The sequence below is a fragment of the Vicia villosa genome, linkage group LG4 (genome assembly GCF_029867415.1).
Source record: "Vicia villosa cultivar HV-30 ecotype Madison, WI linkage group LG4, Vvil1.0, whole genome shotgun sequence".
In the NCBI taxonomy this organism is placed as follows: Eukaryota; Viridiplantae; Streptophyta; class Magnoliopsida; order Fabales; family Fabaceae; genus Vicia; species Vicia villosa.
This window is the reverse complement of record NC_081183.1, coordinates 72,968,727-72,977,422: the sequence shown is the minus strand read 5'-3', so window position 1 is coordinate 72,977,422 and position 8,696 is coordinate 72,968,727. Positions and strand designations below refer to the sequence as shown.

At 34.7% G+C, this 8,696-nt stretch overlaps 1 non-coding gene across 1 annotated transcript; it reads right to left on the bottom strand.

Annotated features, from left to right (window-relative positions):
* Window positions 1–7,027: 7,027 nt before the first annotated feature.
* Window positions 7,028–7,134, bottom strand: LOC131600870 (small nucleolar RNA R71). The gene has a single exon (XR_009283474.1). It is a non-coding gene; the product is annotated as a small nucleolar RNA R71 (small nucleolar RNA).
* Between the last annotated feature and the right edge of the window lie 1,562 nt (window positions 7,135–8,696).

Genomic DNA, 8,696 nt, shown 5'->3' with positions numbered 1-8,696 from the left:
AGTATCGAGGTATGATTGGTTCTTTATTGTATTTGACGGCAAGCCGTCCTGATATAATGTTTAGTGTTTGTCTTTGTGCTCGCTTTCAAGCAAATCCAAAGGAATCACATCTTATGGCGGTTAAAAGGATCATGAAGTATCTCAAAGGAACGACCAACGTTGGCTTATGGTATCCAAAAGGTAGTGTTTGCAATTTAATTGGTTATTCTGACGCGGATTATGTAGGATGTAAAACTGATCGTAAAAGCACAAGTGGTACTTGTCACATTCTTGGAAATGCATTAGTATCATGGGCTTGTAAAAAACAAGCATGTGTTGCTCTTAGCACGGCCGAAGCAGAATACATAGCAGCAGGTAGTTGTTGTGCACAAATTCTTTGGCTTAAGCAACAACTTCGTGACTACGGACTTGATCTCGGATGCATTCCTCTTCGATGCGACAATACAAGTGCTATAAATATTACAAAGAATCCGGTCATGCATTCAAGAACCAAACACATAGACATTCGACATCATTTTCTTCGCGATCATGTGCTTAAAGGAGATGTTGAAGTCACTTTTGTAGATACTCATAATCAATTTGCAGATATCTTCACCAAGCCTCTTCCAAAAGAACCTTTTTACAAAATTCGAAGAGAACTTGGAATTTTGGATGAAAAAGACACATAGATATCTCACTTTATGTTTCTCCGTCAAAAATTTCTAAGGTGCACATGGTGTCTTATCTCATCTAATCTTCTTACAAATGATTTCACAATGTCTCTACTTCTACACCATTCTTTTAAGTGTTTTAGATGTTTAAAATACATAAAAATATGTGAAAATTATATTTTTTCTATGAGTAAATCGATTTCATCTAATGGTAAATCGATTTACTACTGTAACAGTAGCTTAGTGTTTTGTGTTTTTCATTTTTTGGCTTGGGGAAATCGATTTGACCCCTGAGGAAATCGATTTGATGCTGTAAGTATGCCTCTGTTTTCATTTTTTGGCTTGGGGAAATCGATTTAACCCCTAAGGAAATCGATTTGATGCTGTAAGTTTGCTTCTGTTTGCGCTTTTTGACTTGGGTAAATCGATTTCACCCCATGGTAAATCGATTTCTTACTGTATATATTCAGATTTTTTTTATGTTTGCTTCTTAAATGTTGGTCCAATAACATTGTCACACCTCCTCTCTCTCCCTCATAAAAGCAAAAAAATTTGTCTCTCATCTCCCATAACCCTAGCAGCCGAAAATTGGTGAGTGGGTGCTCTCCAAAAACCCAAAATTTCCTCTTCTCCAAAACACTCTCAAACTCCATTAAACCTTATTCTCATCTTCAACAAACTTTCATCCATGTCTTCAAGAGTAAAGAGGAAAGCTTCAGCCACTGAGAAAGGGAAGAACAAAGCTTCATCTTCTTCCATAGATACTCCAAACATCTTCCATGACCATCCCTCAAAGGAATTAGAAAGGTACCAAAAGTTTTATCAATCAAAATTTGTCCAAACTCCAAAATATGGTGCACTCTCTACTTTTCCTACTCAATGTTTTAGTTTTCAAGAAACATTAACTTCATTAGGTTTGGGTCCTCTTATTGCATCCTCTGGACCATATTATCCGGATTTAGTTAGAATGTTCTATTGTAATATGCGTTCGGATAATAATAAGTTTGTTACAAATGTAAGAGGGAAAAACATAGTTTTGCATCCTAAGAAACTTGGTAGAATTTTGAATATCCCTTATGTTGGTAGCTCTCTATATGATCCGGATATTGAAGAGTGGCAAGGATATCATAAGAGAGAATTTTATTTCAGCTTAAGTAGGATAACGGAAGAAGAATATAATGCTAAAAGGGTTGAAACTTCAAAAGATTTTTGGAGTGCTGGAAATTTTGCTATTAATGATAGATTGCTTCATTATGCTTTGGTCTATATCTTGCTACCTCGAAATGGCAATCATTGCAACATTACCGATATGGAAATGCAAGTATTATATGCAATCAAGAATGGTATCTCTCTCAATTGGTCTAGCCTCATTTTACACCATATGTTGTGTCACACTCAAAAGATTAAGTCTCTTCCATATGCTTGGTTCATAACTCGTATTTTGGAACATTTTGGGGTTTCTTTTGATGATGTTGGTTATCATCTTATGGATACTAGAAGTCATAAGTTCTCTATTAAAAGTGTGGATAAGCGGATGGGTGTTCTTTATGATCCGGAAACACAAACGATTTCATATCTTAATAATGAAGGAAATCAAGCTAATGTTCAAGAAGATTTTGGTCATGAAGAAGCCCAAGACAATATTGGTGATGAAGAAGTTCCTCCTCATGCTCAAGATGGTCCAAGTAATCAAGAGGTGATAAATTTTATGACTCAACAATTTGCAACACTCAACACCTCAATCTACAACCAATGGAACTCTATCAATGAATCCACCACAACCCGGATCAATGATTTTCGCTATGATGTGAATCAACAATTCTCTTACCTTTACTCTCATCTCCACATTCCACCATATGATCCAAATAACCCGGCTGTCCCTACTCCAATAAATCCACCTATTCAAACTCAATTTCCCTATCAAGGACCAAACTTCTTCAACAACAACAAAACCAACAATGAGATGGACCAATCTTGATATGTTGTTCTTGTTTGTTCTTTTAGTATTATGTCACTCTATGTTTCTTATATTGTTTATTTATGTTTCATGTTAAACTTCTTAAAACTTTATGTGGTTTGTAAGGTACTTGTTACCATAACTTTATTATCTTGATTGTTCTACTTGTTTGAATACATGTGTTTGTTATGATGAATGATGTTCTATTTGCCACTATTACTATCTTTCACCCATCTTTCCCTTCTTTTTGATAATGACAAAGGGGGAGAAAGGTGTTATACTTGTTTGTATGTTTATAAATTTCCTAAGGTACAAATGATACAAATTTCTCCAAATTTCTCTAAGTAGCACAAGTACACACTAAGGGGGAGCTATATATCTTAGGGGGAGAAATTATTTCAAGAAATGTCAAAACATCAAGAGGATTATTTGTCATCATCAAAAAGGGGGAGAATGTGAAGTCAAGATTAAATAAAGAACTTTGTTTTTGATGAAGACAAATCTCTAAATAACAAGAAGGCAAAGATGAGTTGTTAAAGTTAAAATATCAATGATCAAGGCTTTGGAATCAAGCTTGCACTTCAAGAAGGTATAATGACTATAATTACATTCTCTAAAGTCTTAGATGCTCAAGAAATCAACCAACCATTGCATAGACCATCCATGATAATAGCAAACATTTGCAAAATCTTTTATTCAAGTTTTACACTGGGTAAATCGATTTACCATAACATGAAATCGATTTGCCACTGTCTTAAAACATTTCCAGAAGCAAAAATTCACTTTTTGCACTATGGAAATCGATTTACCTAAAGAGGAAATCGATTTCCCACTGTTTGTTTTTGAAATTTTGTTAACGTTACATGCATGAAATCGATTTCATGCTAAGGGAAATCGATTTCCCCTGTACGTTTTTTGAAAAACAGCAGCATTTCATAGCACCTTTCCACACACCTTTTCATGGAAACATTTCCTTTAATCTTGGCAATTGTTCATGATTAATTTACAGAAACTTATGATATTTCAAGGGGTGTTATGAACATCTATATATACTCAAAATTTCAAATTCATTCTTCACCTCTTCCAATCAAAAACTCTTAGAAATTTTCAGAAATTCACATTGTTTTTCTTCAATCTTTTTCAAGATATTTTCTACACACTTTCATATCATCCAAACTAGAAAATATTTTGAGCAATCTATTACTTTAAAGAATTGTGAATTATTATCATTGGAAGGGAAGATCAATCAAGTGATTAATACATTGTTCTACTATTCAAACTCTTATACAAAATCAAATACTTGTTGTATTCTTGTTATCCAGGATTGTTGGAAACAAGTTAGACACTTTGAGAGGATTGTTCTCATAAGTGGTCTTAGTGAAAAATCCAAGAGGATTGTTCTTGGTCCAAGAGGATTGTTCTTGGTGTTTGGTTAGGCTTGTACAAGATACCAATTATATTGAAATCTCTTACTGCGTAAGGGGACTGGAGTACTCTCGGTTTGTGAGGGGAACCAGGATATATCCTTGTGTCATTTATTTTTCTGCACTTTACATCTTTTAGTAATATTACCATAAACCAGAAAAATAATCACTTTACACCATAAAACCGAAAAAGTTATAAAGTACCTAATTCACCCCCCCTCTTAGGCATATCTGATACTTACAATTATGTGTTAATTAACTTAATCAATTTCAAATCAATTTCAAAAATTCAAAAAAATTAGTTTTGTTTTAAAATTAATTAGCAAACATTTTGAACATATTTTGAACTTAATTTTTAGGTTTAAATTTTATTTCCATCTTTTCCTCATTTTAATTAAATTAATCATGCATTAATCATAATTAAAATGAATCATAAAAAATCCAAAAACATTTCTTTATTTTCTTGCTATTTAAATTCCTAGATAAATGTATAGGTTGTCAAATCTATGTAAATAGGCGTAGTTTACATTTCCTGCAAATCGATGTAATAGCGTAGATTTACTTTCCGCATTTTACATTTCCGCATTTTAAATTCCAGCACATATAAACTGCGTGTATGTCAAAGATAAAATTGAACCGTTAGATCACTAACTCCAAAAGATAAAATATCTGAATTCAAACACAATCACACTTGCACCTCCTAAGGTAATCCCTTCTCATTCTTTTCAAAATCAAAGTCAAAATTCTACTGTTTCGAGTACAAAATCGAACCTTTTGTTTGTATCCGGTGAAAGGATAGATTTTTAAAGGAAATAGGATAAAGACCTTACAACTCAGGGTAGACCTCCTAATTTGCTTGCTCAAATCAAAACAAACAAAATTCTCATACACTGTTGTTTTTTCAAAATAAAACTTTCCAAAAAGACAATACTTTGTATATATCCAAACAAGGATCATTACGAAGTTAACGTTCTTTTTTTCAAAAAAACATCTTTTGAAAGATAAAAAAACACTTTGTATACATCCGCACAAGGATCATTACAAATTCAATTTACAAAGGTATTTGAAACCACATATGAGCATTTTAAAGCAATTGAAAAGTGATCGAAAACAAGTGAGCTAAGCAAACTAAAGAGCTCATGGATAACCATGGATACAAAGGGTGCTAACACCTTCCCTTTGTATAACCTACCCCCTTACCCAGAATTTCTTAAAGGTCTTTTTTCTGTTTCTTTTATAAACCTTTCCTTAATTGGATAAAATAAAAAGTCGGTGGCGACTCTCTGAATTTTCAAAATGCGAAAGCAGAAACAATAAAAAGAGTCAGTTCACGTATCTCTCCGCGAGAGGTATGGCCGAAAACGGAGGTCCACAATGATGCTATGATGTTTTATTACTCATGATTGTATAATAATTATTAATTCGAATGAGACTCACCCTTACTTGTTGAACATTTTCAGACTAAGGAGTAGCGGCTTACTGTTCGGTGAGGATAGCTTGTAGAGTCTATCTGCTTAGTGGGTCGTGTCGGTCATGCTCTGATCTTGTAACACTGGGAACGATAGTTTAGAGTTGATCGTTATGTTTTTATTTTGTTGGTTTTGGAGTATGTTCCATTTGGATTATTTTGGTGATGTGTATTATTTCGCTGTGATAAACATGAGTTTATGATTTTGTTCAGTCGTTTCCATTAATGCATGACAATTGACAACCAATTCATTTGTTTTTAATTAATTCTGGAACCCTTGATGATGTTTAACTTTGATTATTTTAATAATTGCCGCGGGGTTTAGAAGGGTATTACATTGTTTAGCTGATATTGTTTATGAACCCGAAGAGAGTACGGATTTGTGATTCTTGTTTGTCGTTCAAGTTAGGATGTCTTTGAGAGAGAATGATCATGTATTGTTGATCTTTATTTCTCTAAGGATACATAGAAATGTGACGGCTAGTGATATGCCCGTGATTTGTATTCCTGATGTTTTTCCTAAAGATATATGCGGCTTTCCTCTAGAGTGTGGATCTGAGTTTGGTGACAGTGGAAACTGGTGTTTTATCGACTTAGCAAGTAGACGAGTCTGTGAAGGATGGAGTGATAGTGTCTATGGTGCTGCTTTGTTGGATACTAAGATGAAAGGAGTAGTTAGTGAGTTTCATGTTGTGTGTGAATTCCCAAGATGTATTTGCATATGACATCAGTGATGTACCTCCAGAGATTGAAGTAGAGTTGTCATAGAGTTAGTACCAGATACGAGTCTGATGCCAATGGCTCCTCGTTGGATGTCAGCGTCATAATTGTTTGAGTTGAGGGAACAATTGGAAGAATTCCTTGAGAAGAAGTTTGTTTGACTGAATGTTTCTTTGTGGGGTGCACCTGTGTTGTTAGAAAGAAGAAACATGGATGAATGAAAATACCAGCATAATACTAAAATAAAGTAATTTAATTAAAAGAAAATACAAACATTATTTATGTAAATCGATATTCTTTTATATTACTTTGATAGGCTGTGCACTTGCAGTCAGATTTTAGACTCTATAAACAGAGCCATCAAGTTTTTGGCGCCGTTGCCAGGGACCCAACTTCGTCACATTTCGTACCCTGTTGTTATCCCGTTTGACTAAGGCTATATTAGCCGGTAAATGCGTAAAAATCGTAGCACCAGAAACTTAGTAGATCCTTTAGTGGAACCCGAATGTTACACTCAAGCATGCCTTTTTCTCCGTAACCAAAGACCTCTTAAGGAATTTGCCCAAACATCTAATGAGGAGCCTAGTTCTAGTATAGTAAACCCTTCCATAAAAACTAATAATTTTGAACTAAAGCCATCACTCTTACAATTAGTACAACAAAACCAATTCGTCTACGACAATTCTCATTCTCCCTTAGAGGTAAAAAACACGACTGGTTAGATTCCCTTCCAGCCAACTCAATAACAACTTGGGAAGACTTTAGGAGAGTATTCCTTGCTAGATATTTTCCCCCAAGCAAGAACTTTGTCCTTAGGAACCTGATCATTAGATATGCTCAAAACCATGGAGAATCACTTTTTGAAGCCTGGGAGAGATATAAAGACCTTTTAAGAGCTTGTTCACACCATGGCCTAGAGCAATGGTTGATCATACACACCTTCTATAATGGACTCCATTATTATACTAAGATGTATATCGATGCTTCCACTGGTGGTGCGTTGATGAACAAACCTTATCCTGACGCTTGTGCTCTAATAGAAGATATGGCCCAAAACCATTACCAATGGGGAGCGGAACGAGCGACAGTAGAGAAGAAAAAGACCCAAATGGGAATACATGAAATAAGTTGCATGGACATGATACAAGCCAAAATAGAAGCCCTAGCCGTAAAATTCAAAAATATTGTTTTAATTATTATTAAAATTTGAATTACTTTTTAAGAATTTGTTTTTTTTTATTATTATATCACTAACCAATTTTCTTTTTTCTCTTGTTATTACTATTAGCATTTTTTTTATTGTATTTATTTATGTCAAAAATGGAAAGAGGAAAATGGCACAAGTGGGAGGGACCACTTATATTTTTCACGGTTTAGCAAAGTAGGAATTTCACCAAGTCCAAACAATACATTCCAAAATATGCTGCTGATCCACCAATCTTTGCTGCATAATCAGTCCAAGGATATCATCAAAATGGTTATACAAACCTTCACCCAAAGAAAGCAATGAATCAGTTTCCAGATTTGTAAAGGGACTCTTCAAATTCTTCTCTAAAAAAACTAATCTGAGGATATAAAAAGGGCCTCAAGCAATGAAAGAAAGGAGGAGAAACCGAGAACAAAACTGAACCCAAAAATGTTTAACCGAACCTCCCTCATACACTGAAACCTTAACCTTTACACAGATCAACAACCAATCCACACAAAAGAGGTTCCACAAAGAATCGACCACCATCCCCAACAAACCTTTGCTCAAAAAAACTTTATGCACAAAAATGACCTTCACCATAGCATTCCAAATACTACACAAAAACCATACTGAACAATCTTGAACCCTAATCGTGTCCAACTCTGCTTCCATCGCACAAAAAAATCACAAAAAGCTCAACAAATCCAATATTCAGTTTCCATCACCGATTCGACTCGGCAACACCACAAATTCAATCTTTCACGCAAACCTGCAAAACACACACTCACAAACCATCGGCCTCTATCCTTAACCTTCACATACAGAATCTCAACAATTTTTCTCAAGCCTTCACGCGCAACAAATCGGATCAAATGAGGGTTTGCAAAAGGGAAAAATCAGAAGCTGACTCTAAGCAATATCCCGAAGAAATTTGTTCTTCATTGGTAACGATCTCATCTCCACACCATGCTAGCATTCATACTTTCGTCATTTTCATTGTTGAAACGATATGAATATATTTGAGTTATTTGTAATGTGTTGTTGTTTGTTGCTATTAGCATGAACAAAGAGAGTATTGAGTTATGAGGAAGAGAGCTTCGTTTTTTTTTATCTTGTTTCTTCATTGTCGCTAAAAAAAACAAAGTCGAGAGTTGGGAGGAAAAAACGAAAACTGATTGAGAGATTTCTGAGAGAGAGGTTTAAGCTTTGTTGTTTTTCTGAGATTGAGAGAAGAATGAGCCGAGAGAGATGGTGTTCTGTTTGGTTGATTGAGTGAGAGATCGAGAGA